The 16,756-nt window shown below is 42.7% G+C and overlaps 2 protein-coding genes across 2 annotated transcripts in view; both read left to right on the top strand.

Moving 5' to 3' along the window:
- The window catches only part of LOC121301280 (RNA polymerase II elongation factor ELL-like), a 794,007-nt gene that overhangs the window by 162,578 nt on the left and 614,673 nt on the right, over window positions 1–16,756 (top strand). The window lies entirely within an intron of this gene.
- LOC121301275 (semaphorin-6B-like) overlaps window positions 3,569–16,756 on the top strand; it is a 48,149-nt gene continuing 34,961 nt past the window's right edge. Inside the window, exons 1-2 of the mRNA XM_041230485.1 lie at window positions 3,569–3,652; window positions 4,233–4,514. The gene's annotated coding sequence lies outside the window, so the exon portion shown is untranslated. The remainder of the gene's footprint in view (window positions 3,653–4,232; window positions 4,515–16,756) is intronic.

Raw genomic sequence — 16,756 nt, 5'->3', positions numbered from 1 at the left:
TTAATAAGTCTGGGTTACAAAGACAAGCCTCTCTCTCTTGTCCTTCCTAAATTCAAGGGCAGTTCAGTTATCAGGCAGTGTGCCAGTTCTGTGTTTACATATAATATTCTGTTTAACAGAAACAGTCTGGCTGGTATATATGATTCTGGGTCCAGCTTTTCTCTCAGCAGATTTTCAAACCCTCCTCTGTCAATTATGGACGTGTGAGGAAAACTGCAAACAGCATGTTGTTGTCATTCCATTCCCACAGCTTGGATTAATAATAAATGATATTTACTGCTAGGTGTAGGCAAAAATAACAAAGAAATGCAAAAAACTAAGTAGAAAAACAATCCTCACAATACGCCAATTGAAATTTTAATTGCTGTGAAGTGATGTTAAATCAAACACCGAAAGCACTAAATTGATCAGAATTCTGTAAGCAGTCTGAAAATAGGAAATGTTTGCCTACCTTTTATTAGCTTAATTAGCATGCCCTCCTCTCCCGATCGACAGTGGAATGGGAGGCTTCATCTTGCTTCTGTTTCTGCTTGTCAAAGTCCACACTGTACCCCCTGGCTCGAGGGAGGGTGCTGTTGCAGCATGAGTTGACTCTCTTTGTAGCCTCCCTGTGCTCGGAGCTGCTGGAGCAGACAGGGGCTCCTCTCAGCCCGGGAGATCTCAGCCAGAAAGAATGCTTTGTAGAATTCCACTTTAGTGACCAGCGTTTCAAACAGAACAGGAATAAAAAAGGGATCTGGTGAGCAGAGAAGATGCTACTATTGAAGTAAATCAGTGAAACAGTGCACTAGTGTGCTGGAGCTAATATTTGAACAGCGCCCTAACTGCAGTTCAAACATTATTACAGTGATCTCCAACTGCAGTCCAATGCCACTCTTACAGTTAAACTCATGTCTAAAAACACAACAAAGGGCACCAATCACATTAACACAAGCCCTCCTTCTGAGGGGACTTTTCAAATTCCATTTTAGCTCCTAAAATAGCCAGCGGAAATTGTTCATGCTTGCACATCCTTCTTCTAGCTCTAATGTTTCCGTAAAGGTGTTCTCATTCAAGAGACCACAAACCCCATGCCCTCTACCGACAAAGGCTTCCTGTGTTAATTCCACACATGTATATATTTAAATGGGCTCCAGCAGCTAGCCTGCTTCCAGTAACCCTTCCCACTCTCTCTGCTCTAATGATGGATCTCTCATAACCCCATTTTTCTGCATTTCTTTTCATGCTTTCTATTGGTCTATTGTACTAATGTTTTCCCTTTCATGTCTTTATCTCCTGGCATGATGTTTGGCAGAATAAAGGGTATTTTATTATGTTATTTAATCATGCAAATAATAGTAATTATACAGCATGCAGTGAATGACTAAGTGCTAATCTGCTGTCATTTTTATAATACTAACAGATAATTGTTTTTTGTGATTTTTTTTACAGGCGTAATCCTTTGCTAATGTAATTACAAGACAACCCCTAGCGCAGTTCTGGCAGCGAAGGCCTGTTTGTTTGTGCAAGTCTATCTCGTGTGGTGGATCTCTTTCTGGTTCAAATCAGATTTATTCCCGTGCTCTTGGAAAATACTCAAGCCGTGGAGAATGTAAGCTGACACTACGCTGCAGCGTGGAAACATTTCAAATGTTTATCTGATCTCCCTAATCTCCCCTCGGTGTGCAGACCACTCACTGCTACTACCTGTGCCAGCTTCACAATCCTGCCTCAGAACATGCTGAAGATCTGCCACAGAACCACAAGAATGAGAACATGCTGAAGATCTGCCACGGAACCACAAGAACGAGAACATGCTGAAGATCTGCCACGGAACCACAAAAATGAGAACATGCTGAAGATCTGCCACGGAACCACAAGAATGAGAACATGCTGAAGATCTGCCACGGAACCACAAGAATGAGAACATGCTGAAGATCTGCCACGGAACCACAAGAATGAGAACATGCTGAAGCTGCTTTTAATTCAAATAATAATAATAATAATAATAATAATAATAATATCAGATAGAATTACCATGTCACTGCTGGCCAGGTCTACCCTTACAATAATAAACTACTTTGTGCTTGATTTGCACATTTTACAAACAAACATTTTCAAATCTGAGACCTTGTTTACACTCTTCTGATCAGAGTGCAGCACACAAGACATGATTACAATTATATACATTTACATGCAGCAGTAATGTGACAATGATAGAGCTAATGGGGGAAAAAAAACAGAAAGTGAGGTTCATTGAAACAGAACATAATTCATCACACACTACGCATTGTTCACCAGGCACGGTATATTATTCACCCAGTTCACCAGGCACGGTATATTATTCACCCAGTTCACCAGGCACGGTATATTATTCACCCAGTTCACCAGACACTGTATATTATTCACCCAGTTCACCAGGCACTGTATATTATTCACCCAGTTCACCAGACACTGTATATTATTATGCAGCTCCTGAAACAAAACTCCTTCAGAAAGGTGCTTTCGTTGCACTCCTCTTACTGCACTTTAAATGTTTTTGTCAAATCATTTTCGAAAAGGGTCAGTGCTTGTACTGAGGGTGTATGAAGGGAGAGCTGTCTGCTCTCTTCATGCAGGTTTCATGATTCAGTTCTTGTATTGAGGGTGTATGAAGGGAGAGCTGTCTGCTCTCTTCATGCAGGTTTCATGATTCAGTGCTTGTATTGAGGGTGTAAGAAGGGAGAGCAGTCTGCTCTCTTCATGTAGGTTTCATGATTCAGTTCTTGTACTGAGGCTGTATGAAGGGAGAGCTGTCTGCTCTCTTCATGCAGGTTTCATGATTCAGTTCTTGTATTGAGGCTGTATGAAGGGAGAGCTGTCTGCTCTCTTCATGCAGGTTTCATGATTCTGGGTGTCTCCGAGTGACAGTTCTGGTTAATTCAGACACAGCTTGTCTCAGTGGTGATATGGTATGTGTTGCTATGGGAACAGAGAGAGAGAGAGAGAAACAACCTGTTATGTTGCGTGGTATTGCTGTTTTTTTCTTTTTTTAATGAAAGATGTATAAGAAAAGCACAGCTATTATTCCCAGTTTCACTGCTCTCAGGATCAGAGTGTTACTGAGATTAACATTTTCTTTTGCTGTGTTCTGCAGCCCCTCTGCTCTGTACTGGTGGAGCACTCTACCGTGCTCAATTCCAAAGCTAAGTTTAACCTGTCAATGCATTCCCATGTATGTCTGAACCCACATGCAGTAAAGAATGTATGTGTGCTACTACTAATAATAATAATAATAAAAATAATAATAATAAAATAATAATAATAATAATAATAATAATAATAATAATAATAATAGAAATGGCAAATAAGTCTTTCACAATCCAAGAAGACTATGAATCGTCCAGCTGAGACAGAATGACAAGTGGGGAAAGAGAAAATAATCTTTTTTAGAAAGTTATTGTGGAATATTTAGTACTCAGAAAACTACATTTCAGAAATCCAGTACATATATAAGACGTTCATTCCAATCCATCTTTGATGAGGGAGTCCAGTTCAGGTTTTCCCATTACTCGTACTGTGAAGAAGGAGCGAGAGAGTGAGAGAGCGAGCAGCATTGTGTTTGCAGAGTACCTTCGCATGACAGCAGCTCTCCACACAAGCGACGTTTCGCCTATACCTGGACATCACACAGGTAAGCAGCAAGCACACCGCGTTTTCAAATTGAAACAAGGCATCAGTGGACTGGAATAACATTTGAACAACGCCACACATCAACCAAAAACACCAAGGAAAACGTTTGGACTAAAATCAAGAACGAGAAGAAACGAGCATTATCTTTTGACAGACAGTCAGCAGCAGCCGTACAGAGATACAGTATAAAATCCCAATTAACACAGAGTGTCTCACGTGTATATGGCAATATATATGCTATATTATATATATATATATATATATATATATATATAGATATATATATATATATATAATATAGATAGATAGATAGATAGATAGATAGATAGATAGATAGATAGATAGAAATAGATATAGATATATAGATATTTTTTGAAAGGAACAGATGCAAATTTCATGCAAAGCAACCGGTCCAAAGCAGTCAGACCACGGCACAGGGTTTTACTACTGTTACAAGCAACGATTATAATACCCCACGGTATATGAAACGGCTGTCTGAGAGGAGGAGGGCTGCCCTGCCGTCCGGCTGCCATATGTTCTTGTGCGGAATAAAGGTGCTGCTGTTATCACTATCATTCCAGGGGCCTGGGCGACACGAGTCCACAGCCAGTTGTCTTAAGGATGTCACGCCGGAGCGCTGAAGTTGCTCTGGAGAGAGACAGGTGCGACCGCACTGAGGATTAGCAGAAGTAAATCGAGGCGGGGGAGGGACACAAAGGTTCCCTTGAATTTAGACCATCGGGGACCAAAGACCCCAGCATTTAGGATTTTACTTCAAGAGGAATAAGGTCTGCGCACGTCGTGTAGAAGTGGAGCGGATCATCGCTGCGCACCGGACTCGCCTCGCTGCCACATCTCTGTCGGTAAGTGTTTGTGCAGAGCTGAGACAATTAGCTACATGGTATATGTATATGTGTGTGTGTGTGTGTGTGTGAGCTAGTGGCGGCTGGTCACTTGACACACAGAGGAGGCACATTGTCAGGGACTTGGGTTTTATACAGTGCGTGCGTGCGTGCCTGTGTTTGTGTGTGTGTGTAATTATATATACATTTTTAAATAAAGATATGACATCTGGTGGTAGACCATGATAGCAATGCCCAAACATCAGTCACACAAACCATATCAAACTATAAACGAAGTACCATAAACTGAACACGCAAACGCATTAGAATTAATACACTGGCGGAAATGGGCAACCACAATTATGGTATCAAAATAGTTTATAATAAAGATAACGCAAATAGCAAAGCCACAATCCACATACCAACTTACAAACAGCAAAGTCATAATCCACATACATCTTACAAACAGCAAAATCACAATCCACATAAATCTTACAAATAGCAAAGTCACAATCCACATACAATCTTACAGATAACAAAGTCACAATCCACATACCAACTTACAAACAGCAAAATCACAATCCACATACAATCTTACAAACAGCAAAGTCACAATCGCCGCGTTCTGAATTCGTTTTTGCTTCGTTGTGTTTCTGAATAACGTTTAGTGTCTTGAGACACGAGAAGCTTCTTTCCATACCAGCTGGATGCGCTCCTTTGGTTTGGCTGCCGTTTCACTGCACGGTCCAGGTTTTTAAAATCAGCGTGTCCCTATTGTATGCATGTATGTGTAGATGAAGATATATTAAAAAGTAAACACGGCCACTGAAGCGATTTGTCACAGCGCTGCCAGTAACCAATCTACTCTGACATTGTAATAACCGACTCTGACACATCTGCTGATCACTAACTTATACAATGGTAAGAACGCTTCATTCTATTTTACTGTCATGACGGTCGTGGTGTTGACTTGGGGGATAGACTGCTGAAGTTTAAGCACACACTCCCTGGAACACCACATTCAGCTTCTCCTATGTATCTGAATGTATTTCTTGTAACAGTGTATACACACACATGTCGGGTATAGCGTAGTGTATACACATGCAGGTCGGGTATAGCGTAGTGTATACACAAGCATGTCGGGTTGCAGTCAGAGCTGGTAGTGAAGCCCCAGTGTGTTGTTTTCAGCTGTCGCCCCCACGCTCTGTTGTGCCTCAGCAATCATGCAAAATGAGGGATTTGCTTTTATTTGATTATATATTTTAAACACAGCTGGATCGGATCATTTTATAAAGCAACCCTGTCATACAGGCTCTATCTTTCCAGATAGATTTTCTAGCATTCATTATTGTATCTTTGGACTCCCTGTTCAACCCTGAACAGGGAGTCCAAAGATACAATAATGCATGCTTGCATGCAAATTCTTTATTCCAGATATATGCACGGTGCTGATCAAATATCTTAATCCATTTCTTTACATATAAACAAAGTACAATGGAGGGCGATTGGAAAAAATCAATACACTGCGCTTTCACACACACTGTACTGTATGAAGCATATCAATCCAAATAGCTTTGCTGTACAGAGTCATATCCATTGCCAAACCCTTGTTCCCCTTATTCACAATCCACAAGCTGGATAGACAGATAAATGAACTGTGGCCACTTGTCGGGTTTAGCAAATGCAAGCACCAAAGAAAAGTGGAAATAACAGGAGATACGTTTCAGAGATTAATTTCATACTGAGCTGTCCATCTGGAGCAATGTTTTATCAGCATTGTTCATTTCCAAACTCTGTTGACTGTTTTCATTTGATTTCTTTCTCTATGTTGCTCTTACTAACCCTTTACTCAGTTCTTGGTATAGCATGTGATGGCTTTCAGTTCTGGGTACAGGCAGCATTGTGCTCTATTTAATTTGCTGACTCCCAGATCCCCAGTACTGAATTCTCTAAACTGCATTAAATTCACTGGTTTAATATCTGCAAACCTTGTTTCTGTATTGAATTGACTGGCTCATGTATCTCCAGTGCTGAGTTCTCTGTATTGAATTCGTTCTTTATAGCAATGAAATCCTGGTTTTAAGCTCCTAAAGTTTCTCATTCGGATTCTCAAGCTTTTGTTGTGTTGCTGTTTCAAATTCAAATGGCCCCATCGAGCTGTCTTTTGTTCAGCTTCAGGGTCTGTAGACTGGAAAGGCAAAAAAGTAAGTGCAGTCCCCGAGGGTCGAGCGTTTCAATAGAGAGTGAGTGAGTGTGAGAAGGAAGGAGTGAAAGGGAGGAGGAGAGATTGTTAGGGGGTGTGGGCAGAAAGCTTCCTTCAGCAAAACAAGATTGCTAACTAAATAAATAATTCAGCCTTTGTCTGGAGCTGTCTGTCCATCAGGCAGACTTTCCCGTGGAGCTCTTGAGCAGATTTAACAATCTGTAATGCCCCCCCCCCCCCCCCCCCGTAGTACAAGCTGCCCCATGGTCAAGTTCCACTGTTTACCCATGGTCATTTCCCTGTTTCTGATCATTCATGCTTTAAAAGTCCACTCTACTTTACATTATGCTAACCCTGCCTTTATGATAAGTTGTGTGGAATCTGCCCCTTCCAAAAAAAAACTAAAAAGTAATAATAATCCTGATGAATTTGACATTGGGGTCCTGAAATGAAACAAGCCCCCCCCACCCCCACCCCCGGTCCCTGCTGCTGCTGCCGGCTCTCTGTCTGTGTCTGCGATCGCTGCAAGCTGCAGAGTGGGAAGCTGCCCACTGGGCTGCTCAATGGGATAAATGGACTGGAATGATTCATCATGCAGTGCTTACAGAATAAAAACAACTTTTACCATTCTGTCTGAAAAAGTGCTTCCTCTTTCTGTGCACTGCAGGATTCCACCTTGCATTATGAACCCAACATACTGTCTGTAACCCTGTGGATGAGCTGTGTGTGGGCAGCAGAGTCTGTGTGGCACTGACTGTGTTAACAGTGTGTCTGTGTAGCTGGTGTATTCTCCTTCTCTGTCTGGCAGTGTAGGGGTTAACACCACCTCTGACCTACGATTAAGTGCTTGACTTGTCAGTCAGTTGGGGGTCTTTGTGAGGCTGTCACAGTCAGAAGAGCTCACTGTCTCTCACATTAAAATGAAATAAAGTTTATACCCTGCGGGATTCTCTGTCTCTCTCTCCCTGTCTCTCTCTCTCTCCCTCTCTTCCTCTCTCTCTCTTATGCTCTCTAGAGAGGAGACAGAGAGAAGGAGTAAGGCTCTCACCCTCTCTTGCTCCCTCTCTCTCTTATGCTCTCTCTGTCTCTCTCTCCCTCTCTTTCTCTCATGCTCTCTCTCTCTCCCTCTCCTGTAAGATGTATTTCTTATTATCTTACTCTCTTTCTCCTCCTCTCCTCCACTGTAATATTTTCTCTCTCCTTTAATCCCTGTCTTGTGCTGATGCAGCTCGATTATTTACTGTTTAAACAATGAATCATTTGTTAAGTAGAATTAGAAGGAATTGCTTTCTGATTGCTGTTAAATTGATTGCTTTAAAATATTTACATTAATGATGATGAAGTATTACACAATCAAGTTTCGTCCATTTTCAGATCATTGCTTCCCATCAGGGTATGAGTCTATCCAGAGTGGTTTGTTTTTTCTGCAAATCTCACAGACTGTCTCTTATGGAGGGATCGAGGTTGCATTCAAACAGGAGAATAAATAAAAGGCCAATGCAGAGAAGCAATATTTCTTTCTTTGATTTCTTTCTTTATTCTTTGTGTGGCGCACGCCCATCATTGTCTATGTGCTTCAATGCAATTAATGGTACTGCATCTTGCAAACCAGGAGAGGCAGTCAGGCATGAGAAAGCAATCAAAAAACTCTTTATTAATCTGAAATTAAGAGAAGAACATAGAGGGGATTACTGTACTGTAAGTATAGTGACCAACTCCACTATGAATGGGTTTCAAAAAGGAGTAAGCAGGGGTGCACAAGAAGTGAGAAGAAGATGGAGATTCCCTGAACCTTTTTAATGTGATCCTTTTAATAAAAATGAGACTGGCCTTTTGCATGCCCTTGTACTGTATGTATGTCAGTGTGTGTGTGAGTGTATGTGTGTGTGTGTGTGTGTCCAGAGTGTGTGTGTGTGTGTGAAAAAATACAGTAACAGTACGCACTTGTAGACGCGGTAGTAACATGTCACATACAGTCAAACCACACACACTCAGGTCTCAACACACACCCACTTTGTGTTTGTTTTTGTGTGTGTGTGTGTGTGTGTGTGTGTGTGTGTGTGTGTGTGTGTGTGTGTGTGTGTGTGTGTGTGTAAGTGTGTGTTTGAGTGTCTGTGTGTCGACACACCGACACATCACACCACACATAGGTCTCATACACACACACGTACAATTTGTGTGTGGGATGCACACACTCACACCATACACACAATACAAGTAGTGGTGTGATGTTATCACAAAGCCCTACACACTGCATTCTTCATGTGGTGTGGTAACATACAACCTGTGCAGTAGTTTGTGTGTTTGTGTGTGTGTGCGTGTGCGTGTGTATATGTGTGTGTCCAGAGTGTGTGTGTGTGTGTGTGTGTCCAGAGTGTGTGTGTTAGTGTGTGTGTGCGTGCGTGTGCGTGTGTGTATGTGTGTGTCCAGTGTGTGTGTGTGTGTGTGTGTATGTGTCCAGAGTGTGTGTGTTAGTGTGTGTGTGTGTGTGTGTGTTTCCACCCCGTGCAATGCTGTGCCTCTCTGGAGCTCTCCCTGCAGGATTGTCCAGCCTTTCTGTTAGAATAGTAAACTCTGGGGGAAAGGCCAAGCAATGCCTCGTCAAAACAAGGAAGAGTGGTATCTGTGAACCCATCTGGACTTGCACGGCACAGGCTCTATTTGCATATGGTTTGGATACTCTGAGATGTTTCCCTGTATGAAACGAGGCTGCCAGGCTAACCAGTCTTTGCTACTCTTCCGCTCTCTGGCACAGATTCAGTGATACAGTAAGATTACTGTAGAATACATGTCATCATGATACACAATCCAGCCCTTATAAAAGTTTATCACAGTAACCCTTCATGGTCATTGTGTAGTTCTTCTCATGCTTTGCCATGTTTTAATGTGCTTTACTATGTGCTTCACAATGCTCCCCTATGCTTTACCATGCCTCTCTGTGCTTTACAATTCCTCCCTATGCTTTATCATGCATCTCTGTGCCTCCCTATGCCTCACAATGCCTCTCTATGCCTCAGCATGCTTTCACTGTGTTAAATGCGATGGTTTGTGTATCATGATACATGTTATGGTCCAGGTGGACTGCTGCAAGATATAAAATGATGGTTTGTTGCTATAGAGCAAAACTTTTAATGACAATTGGTTTGTATTCCAACAAATATTCCAATGTATTCATCATTAAAGTAGCTGAGTAGCACATGCAGGGGCACAGAGTTACTGTTCATATCTCACTTTCACCATTCAATGATATGCTTTCCCTGTAAAGTGTTCAATCTATATATCTATATATATATATGGATCAGTCCAGTGCATCAGGGACCCCCCCTCACTGTGATGACAAATCAACATGTTCACATTTCATCTTGAAGTCAGTAAAGACCAAGTCAGCCTCTTCTCTCCCTCGCTGAGGCCCTGCGGGACATCCTGACGTGTTTAAAATACACATTAGTTAGAAAATATATTGCATTTTTCAGTTCATTTATATTATCTGACACAAACACAACCCTATACTTAATTCATCACTAACAGGGCCTTTTTAAAAGCGTTCTTCATTTTACAGATGTATCTTTTTGATTGTTGTTGTAAAAATAGACATGGTGTTTCTGAATTGGCCATATTTCTGGATTTAAAAGCACAGAAAAACAAATTCAAATAAACACAGAAATAAAAAATGTTCTCCAACATGTAGATACACTGACGAACAGGACAGACAGAGACACACTGACACACTGATGAACAGGACAGAGACACACTTAAACGTAGATACACTGACAAACAGGACAGACAGAGACACACTGACGAACAGGACAGAGACACACTTACACACTGACACCCTAACGAACAGGACAGACAGAGACACACTGACACACTGACACACTGACGAACAGGACAGAGACACACTGACACACTGACGATCAGGACAGAGACACACTGACGACCAGGACAGAGGGACAGAGACACACTGACAAACAGGACAGAGACACACTGACACACTGACGAACAGGACAGAGGATGATGTGACATGTGTGGATTGCTTGTCCTGTCTGTCTACACACTTACACACTGACACCCTAACGAACAGGACAGACAGAGACACACTGACACACTGACACACTGACGAACAGGACAGAGACACACTGACACACTGACGAACAGGACAGAGACACACTGACGAACAGGACAGAGGGACAGAGACACACTGACAAACAGGACAGAGACACACTGACACACTGACACACAGACACACTGACTTGGACTGCACTGTGTGACGTGACTCTGTGAGACACTGATGTCCTGTCTCCCTGTGACTGAGTGAGGGTACTTTGTCTGTCTCTGTCTGACTGGTGACCTGTGTGACTGCTTGACGTCCATTGCTCTGTGTGACTGGTGTGACCCCCCCAGAATGCTTCGTCCTGTCTGTCTGACACACTGACACACTGACACACTGACGAACAGGACAGAGACACACTGACACACTGACGAACAGGACAGAGACACACTGACGAACAGGACAGAGGGACAGAGACACACTGACAAACAGGACAGAGACACACTGACACATTCACGAACAGGACAGACAGAAGGACAGACAGACAGGGGGTGTCACTGGCCAGCCGGACGGACGCTGGGACAGCTTACATTTGTGTTTAGTTTGAATGTGGCGTAAAAATAAAATAAATGCAAATATGACAAAGCTTCCCTCTTTTGCCCAGTCAAATAGTTGTGGAGACAGAGACCCGTGCTAGAATAATGATCTTGTGTTAAGAAGAGAGCTTAATCAGTTCTGCAATAGGAGCCTCTCCCTTGTAAAGCTGTGCTGTTATAACATCTTCCCAGGCTATAGCTGGAATACTGTTTTAATGTGATTTCTGGTAGAATGGTGCTTTGCATATCTGTGGTGTCCTGGAACAGAGATGGGTTTGCATGCACATTGTTTGATGTAAAATTTCCATGTGCAAAAACCATGGACTCATTGACTCATTGCTCACCTCCCTTCCAGGCCTCGCAGACGAGGCTCAGATATTCGTCAGCAGATGGAAATTGTTCAAATGAATTGTAGCAAAGTATCTAGAACACTTTATGTTTCGATTGGTTAAACATCACTGGCAATCTTTTTGTTTGAAAGGGATTTGACTATAAATTAGGAAGCAACTGGATTGACACAGAGGGGAATTGCACTGATTTCTCGCTGGTTCGGGGAGAAATGGCTCCAAGGCATATGATTTGCTGGATGTGAATATCGTTCCTGTTTTTTCCTTATCAATTCCCACTGTGTTTTTCTTTGTGAATGCTTGTCATTTGTGGTGGTGACAAGCTCTTCAACTGAGATTGAAGCATGGAGACCGTTGCCACAGAAAAGGGACTCCTTCTGCTGCAGGGACACGGCGCTCTCCTCCCCAGAAACCTGCTAATTCACTTCATTAGCATTAGCAGGAGACTTGCAGTAATGTGCCACAGACAACATTGACTGAATTTCAATGGAGCCACTCCTAATGAAGGCGAAGTAACATTGAGAGACAGAAACAGAGAGAGACAGAGAGATAGAGAGACAGAGACAGAGAGAGACAATGAGAGAGAGACAGAGAGAGAGTGAGAGAGAAAGTCAGAGACACACAAAGAGAGAGACAGCGAAAGAGAGAATTGACCCGACATGTCTATTGAAATAGAAGGGTGTGAGAGGGAAGTTTCCTGTTGTGAAGCTTGGAGTGAGCTGCTTCATTTAATCTAGAAGACAGGGACTGGCACAGAGTCATGTACAACAATCACAAAGCCATGTATCACATTGCTAATGTAAAGGAAGGATGCAGATTATACAGTGTTAGCAAGCAGACCTTCCAGCTTGATCGACTCCTCTTTAAGGTGTTATTGTCTACCTTTATCCAGGGTACTTGACTCTCCCTGGTGGTGCGCTGCAGTATTATCATCCACACCCTGTGCCGCTTGTATATTTATATGGACTAACGCTGAGTGAAGTGGAAGACAGGACACTGTTAGTCATTACTGTCCAGCTCAGAGCCCCAGGGACGAAGTCATTGATTGAGGAATTACACTGATTAGCTGTACTTGAAAGCGGGATCTTTCTTAATTTGTATGTTTTGTCTGTCTGTTGTTTCAGTTAAGGATGCATTCTCAAACTGTTTGTAATTACACTGGAATATTAGATGAACTAAGTTAGTATTTAGTGCAATTAAATTAGAACATGCAAATGAATGTTTATCCGTTGATTGTGCTGAAGATTGGCTTGTATGGCTCTATCCCATACAATACGTACGTATGACCTGTTCTAATGCAAGGCCTGTGGCTCAGCGAGGAGTACATTGTATTTATATGATTGATAGCAGTCCAATAAAGTCACACCGACAAGCATATCAATGAGGCTGACCTCGATCAGACTTTCTGTCAATGAGCCTGGGAATTGGAAAGGAATATGTGAATGATATGATTATAGGAAAAAAAGACAGGCATAAATCATTTATTTCATTAATGTAAAACAATTGGTAATACAATACAAATTTACTTAACTACAAAGAGGGATAGGGGAGGATCAATTTACAAATGAAAGAGAGAGTGAGAGAGAACCTGGGATCGAGAGCGTGAGGCAGTGAGCTGGATGTGTCTTCTCATTATAATGATGCAGTGCCTGGGCAAAAAAACACAAAGAGAGCTCGTTAATGCCATTACAAACTCAGAGCTCTGCATGGAAATGGAATGGAGGCGTGACTGGGTAAATCAGCATAGAAATGAACTGAAAATTGAAAAACAGGAAAGGAATTTAATAAAATGCAATATCCTTTTCTGTACCCTGCTGGAGCTTTTGTATTTAAACAACAATCCGTGTTCATTTCCAATAAGGATTTTTAGGGAAAGTGATAGCCCCGCCTTCCCCAAGCCACGATTGTTAGCATTATATACAAGCGGTGTGACAATGTGCTAAACTTGACCATTCATTAAATCAAGTCATGCTAACGCACTGAGATCTGGTTCGATCTCAAACTATCAAGGTCAGCCGCTCTGGAACAGGCTGGGACTTGGTCAGCAAGCTGAGGTCCTGTCTGCGCTCTGACATTGTTAAAGCTGAACTGTAGTCAAGAGCAGATGGGTCCATTATAAATTGGAATGGGTTCTGACTGGGGTTGGGATCGTGTTTAAATGAGCCAGGACCTGCGTCTTCATTTCAAATGTTCACCTCGGCTCATACTTCCTCTGAGACAAGAGCCTTGACTGTTCCTCTGTCTGTCTGTGAGACCGACTTCACTCCACCCCTCTGACCCTGCAGGGCTGTTTGAATAAGGACTGGGGACTGTTCCTCTCTCTCTCAGTTCTCCTTGCCTTTTTCCTTCTGTGCTAAGTAGCAATGGCTGATTTCCTTCCTTTGATTACAGCGGAATACCTTTAAATAGCAATGCCAAGAATCTCCAAAAAGTGATTTTCATAAGAGCATCCTGAAGCTGGGCAGCTTCCAGAATGGAGTTCCGAATAGTTCTCTATAAGAAAAAAAATATATATAAAAAGAACAGTGTATCAGTCACCAACTCCAGCTGTCTGACATGAAATTCAAAACTGAAATCCCAGAACAAGCGAGAGGGGAGCCTCAAAGCTGGGCTGGAGAGATCATGTCACACTCACTTACACACTCACTTACAGACTCACTCACTCGCTTACACACTCACTCACTCGCTTACACACTCATACACTCACTCACTCGCTTACACACACACACTCGCTTACACACTCACACACTCGCTTGCACACTCGCAGTGGAAAACACAGAGAGTTTAATGGGCAGATAAGATACAATACAGCACTCCATGTGCCCAGCTAACTATGTATTGTACACGTCGACCTGCATACCTTTAGCCATCTGTTAGCCTTCTAAGAAATGCATAGCTTAATCAGCAGTGATACAGCCAGGCACAGCTTACAGGCCTGAGTGCTGTCACCGGTGGGATTTTACCCGCAATGTTCACTTTCTGCCAGGTGATTGTTTGCATTACACTGTTGGAGCAGCAGTTTCATTGCAGTACTCTGTGGTCACTGTTCATTTGAGACCTCTAATCCACTGCTCATCTTAATGGTGGCACCAGGAGGGTGGCTGTACCCAGAGTAGTTCCCATTGTTTTTTTATGAGTATAATTCTAGTGATTCTATAAAAGGTAATAGTAAGCAGATACTGTAACTGTACTCCCCACAGCAGCCTGCCTACCTCTGGGACCGGGGTCAGAGGAGATATTTATAGACAGTGACCTGCCAGGCACGGTGAGGGGCTGTGCTGTGAGACCAGGAGCAACTGCCAGCCAGTATGGAAGAATACAAGAGCAGGGCTGCTCCCATTGCAGATAAAGGGGAGCGAACTCAAGCCAGCGCGTCGCTGTGTTAATAGCGTGACCTGCAGTGTTCACACTCCTGTTATATTGCAGCTTGTATGTGAACTGTATCCTTGATTCTCAGTGTCAGAACACTGACCCGGGTTTGAAACTGGTCTCGATCGCAATCCATTTCCACAGCAGGCTCGGCACTGCTTAGCTCTCTGATATGTGATCAGGTCGCAGGCCAGGCAGTGTGTTTGTAAGAGGCTGGTGCCTCCTCAGAATGAAACAGAAAGCCCTGTACCATCACAGGATACTCGCAGTGTGAACCCTTTAATAAGCATGCAGCTCATTAATCTCAATCCTCCGTCATCCAGCCATCCTGCCTCCACACTGCAATGGAGGCAGTGATTTTAATGACAGTGCGCGGCTCTTCTATCATATGGCTGGCACTGCCAGAATGGAATGGATAGCTCCTGATTACTGTACCACATTTCCACTTCACTGCACGCTGCAGAACAAAAAGAATCTGGCAGTGTGTAGCATGACTGGCTCCTCTACACACTTAAAAATAAAGATAAGAATCCTGAATAAACGTTGCCGTGCTTTTCATGTGTCTCAGCATGTGTGCCTCCTTCTGCTGTGACATGTTTTAATGCTTGTCTATAGAAATTGAAGTGCAGGGTTCAGCATGACACATTTACAGCAGCTCTGGAAACTGAGACAGGGCGCAGGACGAAGAGACAAGCTTGGATTGCAATCGTCTCTCTTGTATTGTATGGCCTGAATGCAATGAGCCAGTGCACAAGCAGTAAAGTACCCTTGACTTGTCAACGGGGCGCTGGGCTCCCGGTGCTCACATCACAGCGCTCTCCCTCAGCTGGGGTCCGGATAAGCAGCTGGGCTTTCACTGGCAGAGGCTTCGAGAGGATCTCTCAGTGAGATTCATTTCAAACCTCTCTCTACAGAGCAGCCCAAGCTCTTTCAACCTGGTCAGTAATCAGTAATAAGCTTTCCCTCCTGCTTTGAGCTCCCGTTGGAGTCCAATGTTACTGTGAATGTAACCAGCAAACCTTGTCAAATCAAACCTCACAATCGACAAGATCAGTGCAGATCACTAGATTCTACAGCACAGCATTTCACTTCAACACATTTCAATTCATATCTAAATTTACAACAACAAAGCTCCAGGCCTCCCTTCTTTACCATTTGTCACATGTGTGCAGTAGACTCAAGATGTCTTTTAGTAGCATATGCTTATACACCCTGTAGATTTCCTACAAACATAATGACAGCATAATAAGTGAAGAGCAAGCAACTCAACAGTAAGGCTTCTGTGAAGAGTGGAATTGATGTTTAGATAATATGGCTTCTTTGTTTTTACTTTGCATATTCCCAGACATGGACTGCAGCAGCTTGGGAGTGCCTATAATTCAATCATAATTACATTTTTCAGATTTGTTACATTGATATGAATAGAAATAAAGGAAAGAGCAAAAAACAAAAACTAATTGCCCATTATCAGGCTGCATTGCTGCCTTCCAGAGTCCCCCCAACTCTAACACTACCAAGACTGGCACCCGGTCTCAGGGACAGCTCTGCTATACACACTTCACAGCTCTGAAATGTATTGCTTTTTGTCTCAGTACTGAATTCTGAGCTACAGTAAAAGACACAGTTAGACATGTTAGAAAAGGCAATGTAATCCCATGAGAAACAGAGCAAAGCAATACAAAAATACATTCAATAAATCA

The sequence above is a fragment of the Polyodon spathula genome, chromosome 27 (genome assembly GCF_017654505.1).
Source record: "Polyodon spathula isolate WHYD16114869_AA chromosome 27, ASM1765450v1, whole genome shotgun sequence".
NCBI classification, from domain to species: domain Eukaryota; kingdom Metazoa; phylum Chordata; class Actinopteri; order Acipenseriformes; family Polyodontidae; genus Polyodon; species Polyodon spathula.
This window is presented reverse-complemented; position numbering and strand designations above follow the sequence as displayed.